This window comes from Prionailurus bengalensis, chromosome B2, assembly GCF_016509475.1.
Source record: "Prionailurus bengalensis isolate Pbe53 chromosome B2, Fcat_Pben_1.1_paternal_pri, whole genome shotgun sequence".
Classification (NCBI taxonomy): Eukaryota; Metazoa; Chordata; class Mammalia; order Carnivora; family Felidae; genus Prionailurus; species Prionailurus bengalensis.
In genome coordinates, this window is record NC_057349.1 from 43,673,485 (window position 1) to 43,693,881 (window position 20,397).

The window sequence follows — 20,397 nt, forward strand, 5'->3', positions numbered from 1 at the left end:
CTGTTAATTGCCCCGTGCCGCTCGGAGCAGGCACACGTGTTCTGGGCATCCTAATGCATCCCGGGCACGGGCTGAATAGAAATCCATTCTTGGAGTAACTAAAGAGCTGGTCGTCAGTCATTTAGGCCGCCTGGTAAGAGAAGATAATTAGAGGTCTGTGAAATTCTATTTGAAGCACATAAGTGCAGACCAGTTACTCTAAAAGCACCCTTCCAAGCACGGGATTTCAGGCTGTCTCCAAGGTCACTCAAACCAAAAGCAATCATGGAAAAGGAGTTACAGCAAACGTCTCATGTGGGGACAGATGGCAGGGTCTAATGGGCAAAGGCACTGATGTGGGTCATTGTCAGAGCCTTGGGGATCTATTTCGCCTGAGACTTTGAACATGTCTGGTTGCTTTTTTGTCTCTCTTCCTGATTGTGAATCGTTGAGGGGCAGGGCTGTGGATAATTCACCTTTATACCTTGAGGCTTTAGCAGAGTGGCAAGAGTAAGTGATAATTGCTTAATGAATGAAACTACTGAACGGGAATTGCCTTCTTTGGCAGTAGGAGTGAGCAAAGAGAAAACGTCAGATTAGTTTTTAGTTTAACATTAGTGGGAAAAGTCTCAGCAAAACTCAGTAACATTCTAGCAGGATCTATTCCCGGTAGGAGTACAGTTGCATCATTGATGGCCGCTGGAGCGTCATGATTTGCAACAGATTGGCGCCTTTCTAACACGTGATTGGACAAGAGCGTTCCGATTTTGCATGCAGATGGGAAAGGTGACTTTTCAGACTAAACGTACAAGTTTTGTGGCTGCTCATTGGACTACATTTGAGCCTAGTGTCCCCCTTCAATGAGACATTTCCCATGCCAAATGAAAGCAGTCCACAAACACAAACATTTAGACTGATGAAATTGTGTGTGTGTGTGTGTGTGTGTGTGTGTGTGTGTGGCACTTCCTATGTTGTCCAGGGCACTGTGGGGAATATGAAGTCCTATATGCAGATAATTTAGCTCACACTTACTGAGTGAGGACTGTATGCAAAGCTCTGTACCAGATGCTCTCAGGGATAAAATGATGAAGCAGCAAAATTCCCCATCCTCATGGGGCTTAAAATCCAGTGGAGGAGATAAGACATGGAGACAAACATCTACACAATGAGGCAGTGGCAGTGGCGATGGTGGCTCAGGAGCTACAGACAGCGTTTAGTGGGAGCACTAGCGAAAGAGAATGGATAATGAGAGTGGCTGTGGCGGGTGAGCATCAGGAAAGAGAACATGGCCTCTGCTCTGATCTTGAAACACGGGTAAGGCTATGGCAGACAGGGAAGGGGGGAGGGCAGCCCCTCAGACAGGGGCAGCAGACTAGAGGTGTTCAGACCAAAATAAAGAATAGGTTATTTGAGGGGCAAGGCACAGTGAAGCTTAAGTTTGGAGCCCGGGGAGGGGGGGGGGGGGGGACAAGGGAGCAACAGCCAGACGGCTCATAGCCTTGAGGGACCCTGGATGCTGACCCAGTCGACCATGGAATGCAGGAAAAGTTTTTGAGAAAGTATATACACAAAGTATATACAAAGATGAACATAATTTTGAATACCATTGACGTCTGTTCAAGAGGCAAAACAAAGAAATAGCTATTGCTTTCATATGCCATGGCACACGCTAAAATTGACTTTTTAAAAGTTGCATACCAGTGACATGCTGGTGAGTGCTTAACCATCAGCGTTCTGTAAGGAAAAGCCCAATGTGTAGTGTTTGCTGATTTCTGTGGTGTAAATATTCTTATCATGGCTGAAATCAAGCAACCAGTGTGACGTCACTTGAATGCAAAGTTGGGAGGCAATGCATATGTCTGCGCACAACGGCCGTTTGAGCAGCTTCCCGCACACCGTTTAACAGTCGTGAATACATTTGTTGGCAGAGGTTAGGTCCAGGATGTAGGTCCAGAGCCCATCAAGGAACAGCAGGGCGGAAGGAACATTTTAATCACTGGGATCTGTGCATCCTTTCACACTTTCTATTTAGGAAAGGACACACATGTGTTATTTCAAGAAAAAGAATCCTGTGATGATCAGTCTTGGCCAGAGGACATGAGTCTATCCAGGAAGCACAGCCCCACTCAAAATCGTAAAATAGGTTTTTTTTTTCCTGATACATCCTCAGTTTCTCCATTCTGATTGGCTCCTGCCCTGGAGATTCCTTCCTTTGCTCAAGAAACCACTAACTTTACATTCTCCTCTTTTCAAGGACACAGCCATCAATTCATTTATATGAGCATGAAATGACTGATAATACATAGTCTTACCCGTCAGAAAGGAATCTGTATTTTAAAATTTTTTTTAATGTTTATTTTATTTTTGAGACAGAGAGAGACAGAGCATGAACGGGGGAGGGGCAGAGAGAGAGGGAGACACGGAATCAGAAGCAGGCTCCAGGCTCTGAGCCATCAGCCCAGAGCCCAACACGGGGCTCGAACTCACGGACCGTGAGATTGTGGCCTGAGCTGAAGTCGGATGCCTAACCGACTGAGCCACCCAGGCACCCCGGAATCTGTATTTTAATAAGTGATCAAATATTAAGCTGAGTAAATAGTGTTTTTAGTGTGGAATTATATACATTAAGAGCATATGGTGATTCTATTTTTTTTTTTAATTTTTAAATACTTTTTTTTTTGAGAGAGAGACAGAGCACGAGCAGGGGAGGGGCAGAGAGAGAGAGGGAGACACAGAATCCGAAGCAGGCTCCAGGCCCTGAGCCGTCAGCACAGAGCCCGACGCGGGGCTTGAACCCACAAACAGCAAGATCATGACGTGCGCCTGACCCGAAGTCAGACGTTTAACTGACTGAGCCACCCAGGAGCCCCAGAGAGAGCAGATGGTGATTCTAAAATAACATAATTGGGTTTTTTAAATAGGTTGGTTCAACAAATTGGATACACAATACAATTCAATTGCCTACACAAAACCACTCATTTTCCTACAGATCAGAGCCCACAGGGGGCTTCCCTGGTAAATAGTGTCCTGTTTCTCTCGAGAGAATGTACTTTTACAGCTGGGAGATGAGTTAGCAGGCTTGGAAGTGTCTGGGGTATGTATATAAGCACCTGGCTGAGGACTCGAAGGCCTGACATATCTTGGCTCCTACTTCCTCTCTTGTCTCATCTCATGCCATATTGCCCTGGGCTGTCCAGGTCCCAGACGCACCCATCTTCTTGGCATTCCAAAGAAGTACTGAGCTCTTTCGCATCTCAGGGACTTTGTACGTATTGCCCTTGTCTGAACACATGCAGACCTTTTCACGGCTGGGTCCTTCCTATCATCCATGTCTCAGCTCAGGCATCATCTCCTCGGAGAAACCCTTCCTGATCGCCTGAAACACAACGTGTACGCACGCGTGCACACGCACATGCGTGCACACACGGAATCAATCACTATCCCAGCGTCTTTGTTTTAGTTTTATTCATAGCACCTTTCACTCTCTGAAATCACTGTTCACTTAGTTCTTACTTAATTCTTGTTTCCCCAGCTAGAATTTAATCTCCACACAAGCAGAGATTTTTTTTTTGCCTATTCTGTTCCCTGCTTATTCTCAGTGGCTAGAAGCCTGACACTTAGGAGGCACTCTATGAAATATCTGATGCGTGAATGGATAAGTAAATGAATGAATGGATTTTATTTTATTTTTTAACATTTATTTATTATTGAGAGACAGACGCAGAACATGAGCAGGGGAGGGGCAGAAAGAGGGGGAGAGCAGGCTCTAGGCTCTGAGCTGTCAGCACAGAGCCCAACGCTAGGCTCAAACTCACAAACTGCGAGATCATGATCCGAGTGGGAGTCGGACGCTTAACCGATTGAGCCACCCAGGAGCGCTGCTGAATGAATAAATTTTAAAAGGCAAGTAGAGGGACTCAACCCAAAAGAGGTGCCTCGTGATCTGGGAGTTTTAGGAAGGTCCTTTCAGGAAGGTATAAGGTATATGGGCAGAGGAGTTCAGTGATCACCCCATTCTTGATAGCTGAACCCTGGCACAGCTCTCCTCAGGAGCACCCTTTCCAGCTGAAGTGGCCATAAAATCATAGGATTCATCCCAAGCCACTGCTCTTCCGATGACTGACCACATCACGAAAATGGATGCAAATGATGCAGATCCCTTAGGCAAAGATCACTTCCCTGCCCCTCTGGCCAGGCAATTCTTGCAGTTGTCTCCAAGTGGGCAGGAAGAGATGTGCACCTTTTAGTCCCAGAGGCAGCAGCCGAATCTGTCTTGCTAATGGGCATAGATCTTCCCATTACAGCTGTGGGTGTCGAAGGCTTTGCTCCTTCCATGTGTCTTCCAGGATCATTTGTTTTTAATGTTCATTATAGAAAATTTCAAACATATTCAGACATAGAATATAATAATAAGCCTTCACATACCCACCAGCCAGGTGCAAGAATAGCTTTGGGGATCAATCTTGCGTCCTCTCTGCCAGCGGGTCTCAGAGTGTGGTTCAAACTAGCAGCATCAGCATCATCCAGAAACTTGTTGGAAACTTACATTCTTGAATCCCACCTAAGACTGAAGCAGAATCTCTGCACGTGTGGCTGGTATCTGTAGTCTAATAAGCCCTCCAGGGGATTCCAATGCAAGACCAAATCTAAAGATCACTTCTGCATGTCCCCACTCACACTCACTCCTGGTTATTTTGAAGCAGATGCCTGACATCGTATCATCTCATCTGTAAATATTTCTATATATACCTCCAAAAGGTAAGGGCTCATTTTTGGAAATTACAATACCTATCATCACACAACCCAAGAGGAAACAGTATCATCATCAAATATCCTGCCAGTGTGCACACTGCTCCAAACTACCAATCTTCTCTTCCCTCTCATCCTCTCCTGTCCCCCTTCCTTCCTTCTTTCCTTCTTTTGTTGCTTGTTTATCTAAATTGGGATCCAAACTGTGGTGTCTCTCATGTCTGTTTTAATCTATAGAATTCTCCTCTATCCCTTCTTTTTTCCTTCCTTGCAGCTTGTTGTTGACGATGAAACCATGTTATTTGTCCTTTAGAGTTTCCCCAGTCTGGAGTTTCACGATGAGCTCCACACGGTGTCATTTAACTGGTTTCTCTGTTACCTGCAGATCCCATTAATTAGGTCCAGAAGCTTGATAGATTTGGGTTTGGCAAGACTCCTTCCTAGATGGTGATGTGTTCTTCCATCAGGGGGTATGTAATGCAAGGCTGTCTCTCTTTTGCGGTATAAGCGACCTTTCATGCAAATGCCTCGACTCATTCTTTTGTTAGGATTTGTGAAGTAATGGTATTCCTTCATGCATTCATGGACTACTTCCACGGAGAGGAACTGCTTCTCATCTACCATGTAGTTACTCTGAGCTACATTTTTGTAAGACAGGAAAAATACACACGTTACTCTTTTCCTTTATTAGCTAGTGTGTGTGTGTGCATATGTGTGTGTGTGTGTGTGTGTGTTTAAATAATTTGCTTCCTTATCCCTCAAAGAAGATCATTGAGGGTTTTTTTTTTAAGTATCATTAAGAACTTAGGAATTAAACATTTAATGAGTTTAAATCCATTGTAGTTTTATTTCATTGATGCTTCAATTGCCCATCTTTGGCTGGTGAGAGTCTAATCAGGTTGGCTCCTGTGTCCTTTTGACGCAATCCTAGTGCCTTTGAGGGCTACCTCTCCTTACAGCGTGACAAGATATTCCAGGCTTATCTTGTCCTTTTTCTCTTCCAGATAAAGAATCAACCATTTCTCCAAGGAGCCCCAGTTCCATTTAGCAATTATTTTAACATATTTCCAGATCATAATCTCTATACTTATAGACAGGTCACTTTGCACTGGGTTGGTTATTGTTTATAAGCATTTCAGTGGACAGACCTAGGAATTATATCAATATATTTAGAAGAGAGCATATGAGTTCAGATTGATGATTCCAATTCAAATCCAAAAGTACAGTGTTTTTGCTGAAACTCATCAGTCTTATATCCGTATCCTATTTCTTCTACATCAAATATCTTGGTAGTTACTAAAACCATAATTATTCATTTGCTTTATCCAATAATATAGGTACTGCAGTCTTGGAATCACATTATTAATACCACAAGGACAAATTTAAGATTTTCCCCCAATTCTTTTGTCCTTTGGGTATATCCCACAAAGGAGATACAACATACTGTGCCTTGCAGTCATTTGAAATAGTCACTCGACCCCATCATCTGGATACCAAGTTAGGTTTCATTGGTTTCAAAAATTTATACTTTTAGAAGCATTTACTTTTTAAGGTTCATTTGCTTCCAAAATGTTTCCGAATTTACTTTCTTTTTTAAAAAGTAACACTGAATTCATAAGGATTATTGGTCCCATTAAACTTAATTGTGGTTTATAATTACAAAAATTTTGCATGGTTCAAAAATCAAAACTACAACTCTACAAAGAAATCTGGCTTCTATCCCTGTCTCCTCCATCCCATTTCCTCCCTCCCTCCCATACGTGTTACTGCCATTTCATCTTTACTGTTTATCCATTCTTCCATCAAAAAAAAACCTAGCAAATTTATATGTATATTATTTTCTCTCTCTTAGACAAATGGGAGCATACTTTGCACACTTTACTGTCTTGCTTTTATCACTAAAAAATGTGACCCTAGAGATCATTCCATAATAATACATAGAAATGTTCCTATTTCTTTTAATAGTATTCCACTATGTGGATATGTGAAGTTTGTACAACTAGGTCCCTACTGATAGGCATTAGGATTCTTTCCAATCTTTTGGTATTAAACGGTGCAGCCACGGATAGACTTTGCTCGTATATATGTGATTTTGCTAGATCCAGTCAAATTCTCCTCCACGGGGGTTGTGCCATTTTGCTTCCTTACCAGCAATTTATGAGAAAGCGTTTCCCCACAGAACGTGTTGTGGAATGTACTGGACATCTGCCCATCTGGTGAGCCAGATGCAGTCAGTCTAGTGGAGCTTCGATGTGCACTGCCATTATGGGCACATTTAAGGATCTTTCTATACGTGCATTAGTATAGCCTTGTTCTTGTCAGTAGTCCCTACCTTTTCTCCAGGTAATTTCGGTTCTGTTTCTCACCTGAGCAAGCAAAATGTCCTAAACACACACCAACAGGCCTCCATGAGTTTTGTTCACAACACTCTTACGAACAAGGTGGAGCATTTGTCCCAGCGGTTAAGAACCATTTGAAGCTCTTTTTTCTTCCCAGGACACCACATGTAGGCCCGGTTGTCACAAGTCAAACATGTTCCCACCCCAGGTCTCCTTCAGGTGGCATCCCTTGCCTTGAATGCCATTTCTCCCCATCTTAGCAGGGCTCACTCCTCCATGTAGGCAGGTCTCTGCTCACGTCAGAGAGGCCTGCCCTCATCAGTCTCGCACTAAGTAGCACACTCTCACTACCTCCTTCCTCTGTTATATTTTGCTTCAAAGCACTTACCACTCACGGATGGTATTCACTTATTTGTGTGGTTTCGTTTTACCTCTCCCATGAGAAGGTAAGCCCCGTGAGGGCAGGGCTCCCCTGCCTTGTTCACTGCGGTTTCCCTAAGTGCCTACAACAGGGCCTGTTGCACTATGAGAGCTCAATGAACATGTGTTGGGTGAATGAATAACTGAATAAGTGAAATCCTTGTGCTCTGAGAGCCAGCTGAGGCCAGGTGCTGCCGGGAACATGGACAAAACATAAGTATATGAAATGGGTCCCTGTGAGGGAGCAATGAGCCTGAGAAGGGAGGGTGAGGCCAGTGAAGATGCCTCAGGTCATTGGGCGGTGGGGATGGTGAGGTGGAGGCAGGGGAGGTCCATAAGAAGTGAGAGGAACACGGAAGGGGAGAAGGAGGGACACGAAATCAAAGGTCCCCATTCTGGGGGCGCCTGGGTAGCTCAGTCGGTTAAGCGTCTGACTTCAGCTCAGGTCATGATCTCACAGTTCATGGGTTCCAACCCCACGTTGGGCTCTGTGCTGACAGCTCAGAGCTTGGAGCCTGCTTCAGATTCTGTCTTTCCCCCTCTCTCTCTGCCCCTCCCCTGCTCATGCTCTTTCTCTCTCCAACTCTCAAAAAACAAATAAACATTAAAAAAAAAATTGCACCTGGGGGCACCTGGGTGGCGCAGTCGGTTAAGCGTCCGACTTCAGCCAGGTCACGATCTCGCGGTCTGTGAGTTTGAGCCCCGCGTCAGGCTCTGGGCTGATGGCTCAGAGCCTGGAGCCTGTTTCCGATTCTGTGTCTCCCTCTCTCTCTGCCCCTCCCCCGTTCATGCTTTGTCTCTCTCTGTCCCAAAAATAAATAAACATTGAAAAAAAAATTTAAAAAAAAATTGCACCTGGGTGGCTCTGTCCGTTAAGCATCCGACTTTGGCTCAGGTCATGATCTCATGGCTCATGGGTTCAAGCCCTACGTCGGGCTGTGTGCTGACAGCTCAGAGCCTGGAGCCTATTTCAGACTCTCTGTCTCCCTCTCTCTCTCTGCTCCCCCCCCCACTCTCCCTCTCTGTCTGTTAAAAATGGGTAAACATTTTTAAAAAGTCCCCATTATGCAGCAGCCCCATGTTATGTGGCAATACCCTCGGTCAGACTCAAGGACAGCCATTCCACTACTCCCCAGTTGGCACCTACTGAGGTCCTACAAATCTCTAACAGCTAATCCCCAAGTGGCACGCTGAGGGAGCCATCACCATTTCTTCTCTGCCTTGCCCTCCTCCCCAGTTCCCAGGGTCTTATACCTGCCTTGATCCATCCTTTAATAAGAAGACATATTTCCCCTTTGCAACCTTCACATAGGAATCAGATGGTACATTTTATACTAGGCAGTGCTACGGCCTAAGAAGCCGACATACTTGAAAAATGACAGGGATGAAACTAAATAGAATGTTAGCTTAAGCACCCCTGTGTTTGGCCATTCAATTCTCTGAGAACTGCTCCTCCTCCTTCCATCTTGGATTCATCTGAGGGGGCCCTGATCAGACGAAGTCAGTCAGAGTTCTCATGAAGATTTTCCGAACCAAAACTGGGCCAGGAGAATATCTATGATATTCCAGTATTATTTCAACCAATGCCTCCCTCTTTCCTCAAGCAAATTCAGATACTATTTCCATTACTAACAACCAAAAAAGTCCTAGCTAACTCACATACACACATGCATGCATGCATGCACATGCACACACACACACACACACACACACACAGCCCTAGGTTAAATAACAGGGGACAAGGGGACAATAAAGCAGAAGTCATTTGTCAGGTTTTCCAATCGTCTCATTAAAACTACCCCCCAGTTATATTAGAGGTGAGGGAGTTGGCATCATCTTAAACCCCACCTAAGGTAATACATAGCAGGGGTTCCATGATGGATCTCTGCAAAGAAACCCTCCTCTCAGAACCATCTTTCCACCTCTGATGGCTTTGCCCTGCTCATCCCTCTTTTAGGTTTTCAGCTATCCAACTAGTTTTTTGGCCACCTACTTTGAATACCTTCATATTGGTCTGATATTTACCTCTACCTGGAATGTCATATTTACTATTTTATTGTCTTAGTTGAATCCTGGAATTTTTCATCCTGTCGTACATCATTTAAAAAAATTTTTTTAAACATTTATTTATTTTTGAGAGACAGAGAGAGAAAGAGCATGAGCAGGGGAGGGAGAGAGAGAGGGAGGGAGACACAGAATCTGAAGCAAGCTCTAGGCTCTGAGCTGTTTGTTAGCACAGAGCTTGATGCGGGGTTCGAACTCATGAACTGCGAGACCATGACCTGAGCCGAAGTCGGACGCTCAACCGACTGAGCCACCCAGGTGCTCCTGTCATACATATTTTAATTAGGGCTAACCTTTGAAGTCACTGCAAAAATTTATTAGCATTGTATTATTTAAACTTCACAATGGGTCCCATTTAGAGAATGAGGAATTAATCTGCCTCAGATCAAATAGCTAGAAGGTGGTGGATGCAAACCACTTGTCTCCAAAGCGTGAGCTCTGAACGTCTCTACTACATCAACTTTAACATGCTGGAGCAGATAACATGAACACATCTTTGCTTTTGAGAGAATTCTAGTAGTGATGCAAAGGCTGGATTGGAAGGTATCAAAGTCTTATCTTCAAGAAGATGGTGTCAGGGATAACAGTGGGTTTCTTATAGAGATGAAAGATTCCATCTACCAGCAAAATCAAGACTGACATGGATACTGCATACAACTACGATGGATCCAGGTCTTATGAGCAAGGGTAGTTGTTCAAAAACCAGTGTACGGGCCATTTAGTTGTAACAGAAAGTGTGAAGAGGGCCATGGTGAGTTATAAGATCTGAAGGGAGGTTGTGGCCAAGTAGATGAGGGCTTTGAGTGACAGGGCGAAGAGTGAGTATTTTATTCCATAAGGTATCTTTCAAAAGATCATTAAAGATCTGTGCACGAGGTTGAATTGGAGTGAACAAGGACTACAAATTTTCATAATTCCAGACTCTTTCCAGAAGGCGCTGAGGGGTTGGGTTATGGAGATGCAACAGTAAATGTAAGCCAAGGGGTGGATACGAGAAACACCATGGAGAAAGTACGTGCAGGATTTCACAGTTAATTGGCTGCCCAGGTAATGGTCTGAGAATGGGAAGTGACATGAGGAGGGATGCTGGTTGGAAGTAACAGAAAAAGGAGAAGGGGAGGCAGGAAGAGGAGGAGATTCTAGAGTTCCAAGCCTGGGTAGAGAGTGGTAACTTTATCAGAAATAACTTAGTTATGTAGGTGACAAGAGTAAAATGTGAGCAGTTTTATCCATCCACGACAGTTAGATACATGTTCCAGGTTTTTCATTTCAATCCTTAACCAGTGTCACTAAGGATAAGGGTAAAACCTGAGATTGTGACTCACGGTGGTAATAGGTACTAGTCTTTAGGTATTAATCAGGGATGGACATTACTGAAAAACTGTTATGAGTCAAAAGCTAGAAACATGCCCTTTCACCCCTTTCCCCCCACCCCGTTCTCCTTCTCATGTTAAGACGTGACATGGGAGAAATAACATGCAAATCTATGAACAGGGTCATTCTACACACCTATTCCTATTCTCTTTTAAAAAGGTTAAGGCTTTAGTTTGACGTGTCAAAGATGAAGGTATTTGATAAGTCTTACTCTTCATTTGAAATCAACAACTTATGAAGCACAAAAATACTTCTGGAAAAGAAAATGTACCATTTTTAGACATGAACTTCTAATCTGCTTAATCAAGTCTGCTACTCTTCCTGTGTTCCCTGTCTCAATTGTGACAACATCTTCCACCCAGTCACCTTCCATCATAACCCCACCCACCTCTGATCCCTTTCAATGGCAGACACCAGGGGTGCTGGTTGATCCAGAGGCTCAAAGAGGTTGTCAAAGGCCCTATCTGACTCTGTCTTCTGAAGGTTAATGTCATTCGAAAGGTGATTCCCAGGATGGCTGCCAGTAGCAACCACTGCCACTATTTCATTCTACAATTGGCCCACATAGGTCACATGTTCACCTCTGAACATGACTGTGGCTGGGGTAAGGACTGTGGGCTGGGCTATTGATTGGCTTAAGCCAATTTGAACCTGCTCCTCCAGTAAGAAGTGCAGGGTGGTTTTCCCTGAAGGTGGTTTTGGGTGCGAACAGATGGATGTGCAAGCAAGTATCTAAGTTAGGAGGGGGGTGGACGCTGGATGGATATCCATCAATGTTTCCCACTGTTTTGATTCCATACCTGTCAGAATATCGGCTCTTGGTGGCAAATGATAGAAAGGGCTCTTGGCTAACTGGCAGAAAAGCAGCATGTAAGGAGGTTATCAGGTAGCCTTTGCAGAATTAGCAATTTTGAGAAACAGCTGTACAAACTGGGTTGGAATGAAGAGGGTCTAAGATAACCTCTAAGGTGATGCTGTAGGAACAAAGGAAATAGGACACTACCACTGGAACCCACAACCATCAGATGCGCCACTCCTTTTCTGCTGCCATGAGTGATATATAACTGTTCCTAAGACTTTGTGTAATACTTTCTGGAGTCAAAGTTCTGAGTGTGGTGTTCAGTTGGTCAAGCCTGAGTCATTTACCCCAAGCCCAACTGCCAGGATATCTAGCTAGGGAAGTTTTGGTTCCCATGGCCTCTCAACAACAGGTGGTAGCCCCACCAAGGGTCATAGAGGGGAGGCTTCCTCAACATAGAACAAGAGTGGGATGCTGGACAGCTCAAAAATAACAAGGGTCCACTATCAGCCTCCTGTCCGCTATTCCTCCCTGCCCACTCATCTTGTTTATTTACTACCACCAGATTCATCTTTGTGGAACTAGTTCTGATAACATCACTCCCCTGGCTCACATATCTTCATTGCTTTCCTACTGCTGGTAGAATTAAAAAAAATTTTTTTTTAATATGGTGACACCAACCTACTCCTCCAACTGTTGTTTTTCTAAATGCTCTTCTGCACAGATCCTATTTTCCAAACAAAAGGAACTTCTTGATGTCTGCCATATTATTAAAAGTATTCTATTTTGCGTAGGTTGTTTCCTGTCATTGGAATTCATTCGTTCATCCACCCATTCCATCCAATGGTTATTTACTGAACATACTATGCACGCAGCACACGGCAAACAAAACACTGGCCATCGAAAGATGGTAAGTCACTATCTCCTTCTAAGGGAGATCATGGTAAAGGCAGTAAAGAATTACAATATTATAGGACAGGCTAAGACAGAATGGAATATTATGTACCATAAATTATATTTTCTACAAATGACGTTGGTACAAAGCATAGTAGAGAGGAGGGCATTTAGAGAAGGTTTCCCTAATAAAGGAATATTTTGCTCAACTGTGAAAATTAAGTAATTTGGTATTCTTCTAGATGGGCAAGCAAGTAGGGAGATGACTATTAAGATGACTGTTAAGTCATCTTAATGGAATGATGTAGTGAAGTATGAGAAATGATGAGTAGACTCCTATTGCAGAAATTCCCAGGTGGAGTCAGAGATTAGCGGTAGAGAACTACGGAAAATCCACCCAGACTGTTAGGCAAGGGTCTGACCATGAAGAGTTCTGTGAGTTATAGACAGGGCTTTCAATTTTGTTCCACAGAGAGAACCAATGAAGGCTATAACAGTAGCCTCTTGACTCTCCCTGCCTCTAATTTCACTGCTATTGCATTTATCTTGCCAACAATGTGAGGCCAGACAGACCTTTACACTAAGGAACTATACCCATATTACTCTCCATGAGAGTGGAATGCAAAGTTGGAACCAGGGCTGCATATATGCAAAAGAATGTAGTAAGGAAATGTTAAAAATCTAACAGGGAAACAGGCCACTAAGACCTTGTGTTGGAAATTTCTCATGCTACCTTGGTAGAAGGTCAGCCTTCACCACTAAAATAATGCATATTACCTCCAAATACATAATGCGCAAATCCATTATAGCTCTTACCCCGCTGTACGGTTTAAATGTTTTATTGTACACTCAGCATGTTGCTAAACATAAAGCATACAGCAAGTAATCAAGATAATGTCTGATAAATGGGCAAAAGAATGCATGAGTGAAAGACAAAACAGACGAATGCGTCCTCACTTCCTTTCATGGGTGGATTAGTTCTGAGTTGTTCTACCATAGGAAGAGCTCCATTTGCTTTAGACTTTGGTGCTCAGCATGAAGCCCCTGTGCCACCACCCTATTCTTGAACTCCCCAAGCTTGGAGAGTCCTGCGGGTTTACACCGGAAGAACTAAGAAGCGTAGCCAGGAGGCCTCAGATGCATTTGTGTGTATAAAGAGAAGTGGCTGAAAGTCCACCAAAGGTTTGTGCTCTTTCCATTGTACTGAATGGAGTTTCCCAAACAGGGCTACAGCTCCCAGTCTAAGGGTGATCCTGTGACCGTTCTGTCCAATGGAAAAGAAAAGAATTAAATATGCCACTTTCAGACTTGGCCCATAAGAATGTCTTGCAGGAACCTCATTTCTCTTCTTCAAAATGATCTTTGGAGCCAAGTTATGAAGATGGTAGAGTCTAGATCAGCCTAGGTCTTTGAATGACTGCATGCATCACATTCCTATATCCTTCAACCTCCTCCTCTATCGCACTGCCAAAGGGGTTTTCTATGAGGGGGGAAATAAACCTTTCTTTTGGTAATCCTCTGAGATTCTAGAGAATATCTGGTGCAGCAGATATCATCACCCTAGCTAATCTAGCATCCATGTGTACGTGTGTGTGTTAAAGTATGTGTGAATGCAAAATCCAGTTTTCTACAGAATCAAAACCAAAATGGGGATAGAGCCAGAAGTAAGACTATTTAATCCTTGAATGAGGAAACTCTTTCGTTTTAAAATTTAACTTGAATGGCTTAAATTAGCAAGTAAGCCGGTACTTGTGTTGTTATTCGATGTATAATGGTTAGTATGTGTCAGGACACAGACCAAGGAAGAAAATGGAGCTTGAGAAAAGAGCTGGAAAGCAAAAAAAGATAAAATGAATAGGATCAAAAAGACTTCCTGGTAAAGTTCATGATTTTTTAAACAACTGAATTAGAAATAAACACTGATTATGATTGGTGAGGTTTCAAATAAATAAGCAAATCATTGGGATTATATGTAAGAAACATAACTTAGAAAGAATTAGAAATACATTATGAGTATATCATTGGATCTTGTCAAGCTTCAGAATGCTAATGCCCCACGCTTTAAGACGATTTCACTTGGAAAAAAAAAAAGATTCCACTTGCCTAAAAATGTCCCTAAAAAAGGACATCAATGAGTTGCTCTATATTTCTAAACATTCTAGGGCTAGCCTAGCCTAAGAAGGCAGGCATCTAAACAAGTCAATCTTCTTTCATAACCCATATCTTCTTTCATTTACTTTCCCTTTTGTTGTGGTAAATCCAAAAGCTAGAACACAGAGAAAGGTAAAGAGGGAGAGGTAAGAAGCTGCATGGAATGCACGAAAGAGAAGTTTCTGGTATTAGATGTCAGGCTGATTATACACATTCATAACACCTAGACTGCAGGTTGGGTCAGTGGTCTGTTGGGCATGACAATACCTTTGGAAATTTCCAAAATTTTGAGAAATCACATTCCTTCTTTCACTGAGATACTACTTTTGAGTGTTTCCATAGAATGGGGGTATCAAGAGTAGAGAAAACAAGAAGGTGGCTGTGGAGGGATGGCTGTTGGCTCAAGGGAAAAAAGGGAAAGAGATTTTCAGGTTACTTTTCAGGCAAGCCAAACTAGTTTATCAGTATACATAAGAACAAAGAATCACAGGGAAAATGCTGTAGAAAAAAATAAACACTATACATCCGGTGGTGGTGGTGGTGGGGTTTTCTTTGTGCTGTCGCTGGGACACCTGGTATGGAAGGCAAAGTGGAGAAAGATGTGGGATTCCAGCAGTGGAATCATCAGTGAACTTATGAAAGAGGACATTTTCAATAAGCACAGCTCCGGGACATGCGTTTGAATTTTGGGTTTTGTTATTTTGGGTGGCGTATAAATGGAGTTTGCAATATTCTGTGGGTAAAAATGTAACTTGGAATAATCTTTCTAGAATTCAAGAGGCTTTACAAAATAAATACAACTCACAGAAACTTCCACTTCCAATTAAATACATTAAATGGCAAGAAACCATTGTCACTCTCTCAAAGAGACACCCAAAGCTCACAACTGCAGATTTGTAACTCCCTCAAGAGAGTTAATAAAAAAGAAACCTAAGTGAACTAAATTCCATAAAGTGATGAGCGCTTGTCATGAGAAAAGAGATATAGGTCTGCTTTCATCTTTCATGTGATAGTGAGAGAAAGAAGAATTTACCAGAGACAGGTGTAAGGACAGATGAAATAAACCCCTCGGAAACGTTTATGGTTTCGTGTGGGCTAGGATGAGGAATTTGAATCCCAAAGAGTCCCAGCCCAAGAGCACATGGGTAAAGCCACTACTTTCTTTATCCAGACCAAAACTAAAATAAAGAAAATGAGATCTGTGGGACATGATAAAGCATTAAAACATATCTATAACTAGAGTTCCAAAAGTAGAAGAGAGAATGATGCAGAAGAAATATTTGAAAATATAATAGCCAAGATTTTCCCTAAACTGATTAAGGATGTCCATGCATCCAGCCAAGAAGCTCTTTAAACCTCAAGATAAACACACATAAATGCATTATAGTTGAGCCCCTACAATTCAAAACTGAAGAGAAATATTAAACCAAGAGGAGGAAAATAACATGTGTGTAAATACAGGGAACAACAATCAAAATGATAACTGGCTTTTAATGAGAAACAATGGTGGCCATGATGCAAGAGAATAACATATTTAAAGTAAAGAAATAAAAATGATTAACTATCAACCGAGATTTATATATCCAACAAAAAATGACTTTCAAATATGAAGGCAAACACGTATCTGTTGCTTGTGAGAATGTACAACAATACAGCCACTTTGGAAAACAGTTTGTTAGTTCCTTAGAAACTTAAACATTGATTTAAAATAGGACTCAGAAATTACACTACTAGGAATGGGGTAAATACCCAAGAGAAATGAAGACGTATGCTGACACAAAGACATGTATGCAAATGTGCATAGTAGCATTATTATAATAGCCAACAACTGGAAACAATACAAATGTCCATGAATTGGTGAATGGATAATCAAAATGTAGGATATTCATACAATAAAACGCTTAGTTTTCATCAATAGAAAGGAATGTACTACTCACATGCTGTAGTATCGATAAGCCTCATAAACATTATGCTAAATGAAAAGAAGCAAAAGATCATACATTGCATAATTTCACTGATACGAAATGCCCACAAAAAAGGATTAATGATTGCCTGCAGCTATGGGTGAAAAGGGGCATTGTCTGCAAATGGGCATGAAGAAACTTTTGGGGGAATAAAAATATTCTAAAACTGCATCTAGTGATGGTTGGATAGCCCTAAAAGATCACTAATAATCACTGAATTGTGCACTTAAAAATGGGTGAGTTTTGGGGAGCCTGGGTGGCTCAGTCGGTTGAGCGTCCGACTTCAGCTCAGGTCATGATCTCACGGACCGTGAGTTCGAGCCCCGCGTCGGGCTCTGGGCTGACAGCTCAGAGCCTGGAGCCTGCTTCCGATTCTGTTGTCTCCCTCTCTCTCTGCCCCTCCCCCGTTCATGCTCTGTCTCTCTCTGTCTCAAAAATAAATAAACGTTAAAAAAAAATGGGTGAGTTTTATGGTATGTAATTTATGCCTCAATAAAATTGTTAACAATATGAAGACAAAATTTAAAAAAAAATGTATTCGGGGCGCCTGGGTGGCGCAGTCGGTTAAGCGTCCGACTTCAGCCAGGTCACGATCTCGCGGTCTGTGAGTTTGAGCCCCGCGTCAGGCTCTGGGCTGTTGGCTCAGAGCCTGGAGCCTGTTTCCGATTCTGAGTCTCCCTCTCTCTCTGCCCCTCCCCCGTTCATGCTCTGTCTCTCTCTGTCCCAAAAGTAAATAAACGTTGAAAAAAAAAAAATTAAAAAAAAAATGTATTCAACAACCACAAAAAAAGAATAGGAGAACTCATCAACTGCACATCTGAACTACTAGAAAGGATAAAGAATATTCTTTCTACTTAAGGGAAGTAATCCCCAGTGGAAACTCCGACTGGCAGGAAGGAATGAAGAGTACTAGAGGGGTGAATTTATGGGTAAATATTCAAGACCTTCAAATTGTATTTATTTTAAAAATTTTTAAGAGAATATTCATTATTTAAAGTAATATGACACTAATGAATTGTGGGTTTACAGCACCTGCAGAAGTTAATTCTATAATAAGAGCCCATAGATTGGGTAGGTGAAAAAGGAATTATAATGTGATGCTCCTTCTTATTATATAGAAATGATATAATATTCCTGAATACTGTGATATGTTAAAGATACATATTGTAGTCTCTACAACACGAGCAATCGTTAAAAATAAAAGTCCACAGAAGGGGATCAAATGGAATACTAAAAAAATAATTGATTTATGCAAGAGATGGCAGGAAAGGAGAACCAGAATAACGTGAACCAGATGGGACAAATAGGAAACCAACGCCAAGATTGTAGACTTAAACACAACCATATTGATAACTACTTTAAGTGTGAAGGGATTGTAAACACTTGGATTAAAAGGCAGAAAATATCACACTGGGTAAAAAAGCAAGAAAGATTATCCTTATATTCCACACACATGTGGATATGAAACATATTTTCAATCTAAAGACACAGACTACTTAGGGGCAGCTGGGTGGCCCAGTTGGTTAAGTGTCCGACTTCAGCTCAGGTCATGATCTCACGGCTCGTGAGTTCGAACACCGCATCAGGCTCTGTGCTGACAGCTCAGAGCCTGGAGCCTGTGTCAAATTCTGTGTCCCCCTCTCTTGCTGCCCCTCCCCCGCTCAAGCTCTGTCTCTCTCTCTCTCTCTCACTCTCTCTCAAAAATAAATAAACATTAAAAAATAAAGACACAGACTACTTAAAAGTAAAGGAGTAGAAAAATATAAACTGTGCAAACAGCATAAGAAACTTGTGTCTATATTAATATTACACAAAGTAGACTTTAAGATAAAGAGAACTACCAGAGAATAAGGATATCAGAATATCCTTATTATGTATTATCCTTATAAAAAATTATCTTATAATTTTACAATTAAGAAAATATAGCATTTTCTTTGTCTCTGTCTTTAAATATCTTAACTTGCCCCACTCTTTTCTTATATTTCTGGGATCTAAAAAAGAAATTACATTTAATTACATACAATACATTACAAAAATTACATACAATATTAGGTATGAATGTAGTTAATAACCAAAAATCAAAATACATGAAGAAGAATTTGACAGAATTAAAGGGAGAAATAGAGATCTACAATCACCGTCGGATATTTTACAATAGAGATTAACAAGAAAATTAACTCAGGAATTAATGGAAACTAATAGAACAAATAAAACCCTCTCAGAAATGAATAGAAAAACTCGGTAGAGATGAAAAGATACAGAACATTTGAATGACTCTACAAACCAATTTGGCCTAATTGACATTCATAGAACGCTATGCCCAACAACTACAGAAATACACATTCTTTTCAGATGCACACAGAACACGTACTGTGAACGGCCATATGCTGCATTATAAAACAAGTCCCAGTAAGTTGAAAAGACAAAAATCAAGTAGATCCAAGGTTCTCAAAATATTGTCCAGGGAACCCATGGGGTCCCAGAGACCCTTCTAGGAGATTCATAAGGTCAAGATTATTTTCAAAGTATCAAGACTTATTTTTTCTCTTTTATTCTCATTCTCTCATGAGTGTACAGTGTGGAGTTTTCCAGAGGCTGACTGACTTGTGATATCACAAGAGGCTGAATGAAGAAGTGTGAAATCCAGTTGTTTTCCATGAAGCCAGACATAAAGAAATGTACAAAAATAGAAGTCAATCTCACTCTGTTCACTATTTTTTTTTTGGAAAATAAAATTATTTTTCATGAAAATGTGATTTACTTTAAACTGTTATTTTTAACATCTTAATAAGTATTCTTAAGCTTCTGTTTTAATATGTAATATAAATATAAACAGATATAACTCAAACAAAAGTTCTTTGGGGTCTTCAATAATTTTTAGGAGGTGTAAAGATGGTGAGACCAAAATTTTTGATAACCACTGGGATGGAATATACTCCCTGAACACAATGAAATTAAATTAGAAGTCAGTAAAAATAAGACATGTAAAAAATCCCAAGCATTTGGAAACGAGATCACGCTCCTAGAAATAATCTTAACAGGAAATTTAAAAATATTTTAAGCCAAATGATAATGATACATCATATCAAAATTTGTGGGATGTAGCTAAACCAGTGCTTAGAGGGGGAAATCCATAGCTTGAAATGCCTACATTGAAAAGCACAGTAAAATTAATAAACTAAGCATCAATTTTACACAAGACCTTTCAGAAAATAGAGAAGAAAGGAACATTGGCCGAAACATTTTATGAGGGCAGCATAACCCTGATGCCAGAATGTGCTAAAGACATTAAAATAAACATGCATGATCTTCTATTGGTAACTTAGAAATCACTCATAAATCTTTATGTGCAAGAATTATAACGTAAAAAATATATGTCCAACCATTAGGGACCATTTAAATAAATTATTACAAATCTATAGGGTGAGACATTATGCATCTATTAAAAGTATGTTCTCAAAGGAATTAATGACACAGGAAAAGACAGAAGTAAAAAAATGTAGTCTGATCCCATTACTATATTTAATAAACACACATAGAAAATCATGGAAAGAAATGCACCAAAATGTTAGCAGTGCCTAACTCTGAATTGGAAGGATTGCTAGTAATTTTGTTTTCTTCTTTTATTTTGCTGTATTTCCCAAATCTTTGTGATGTAAATCTG

At 41.3% G+C, this 20,397-nt stretch overlaps 1 protein-coding gene across 3 annotated transcripts in view; it reads right to left on the bottom strand.

The window, feature by feature from the left end:
• The window catches only part of RCAN2 (regulator of calcineurin 2), a 274,441-nt gene that overhangs the window by 100,048 nt on the left and 153,996 nt on the right, over positions 1-20,397 (bottom strand). The window lies entirely within an intron of this gene.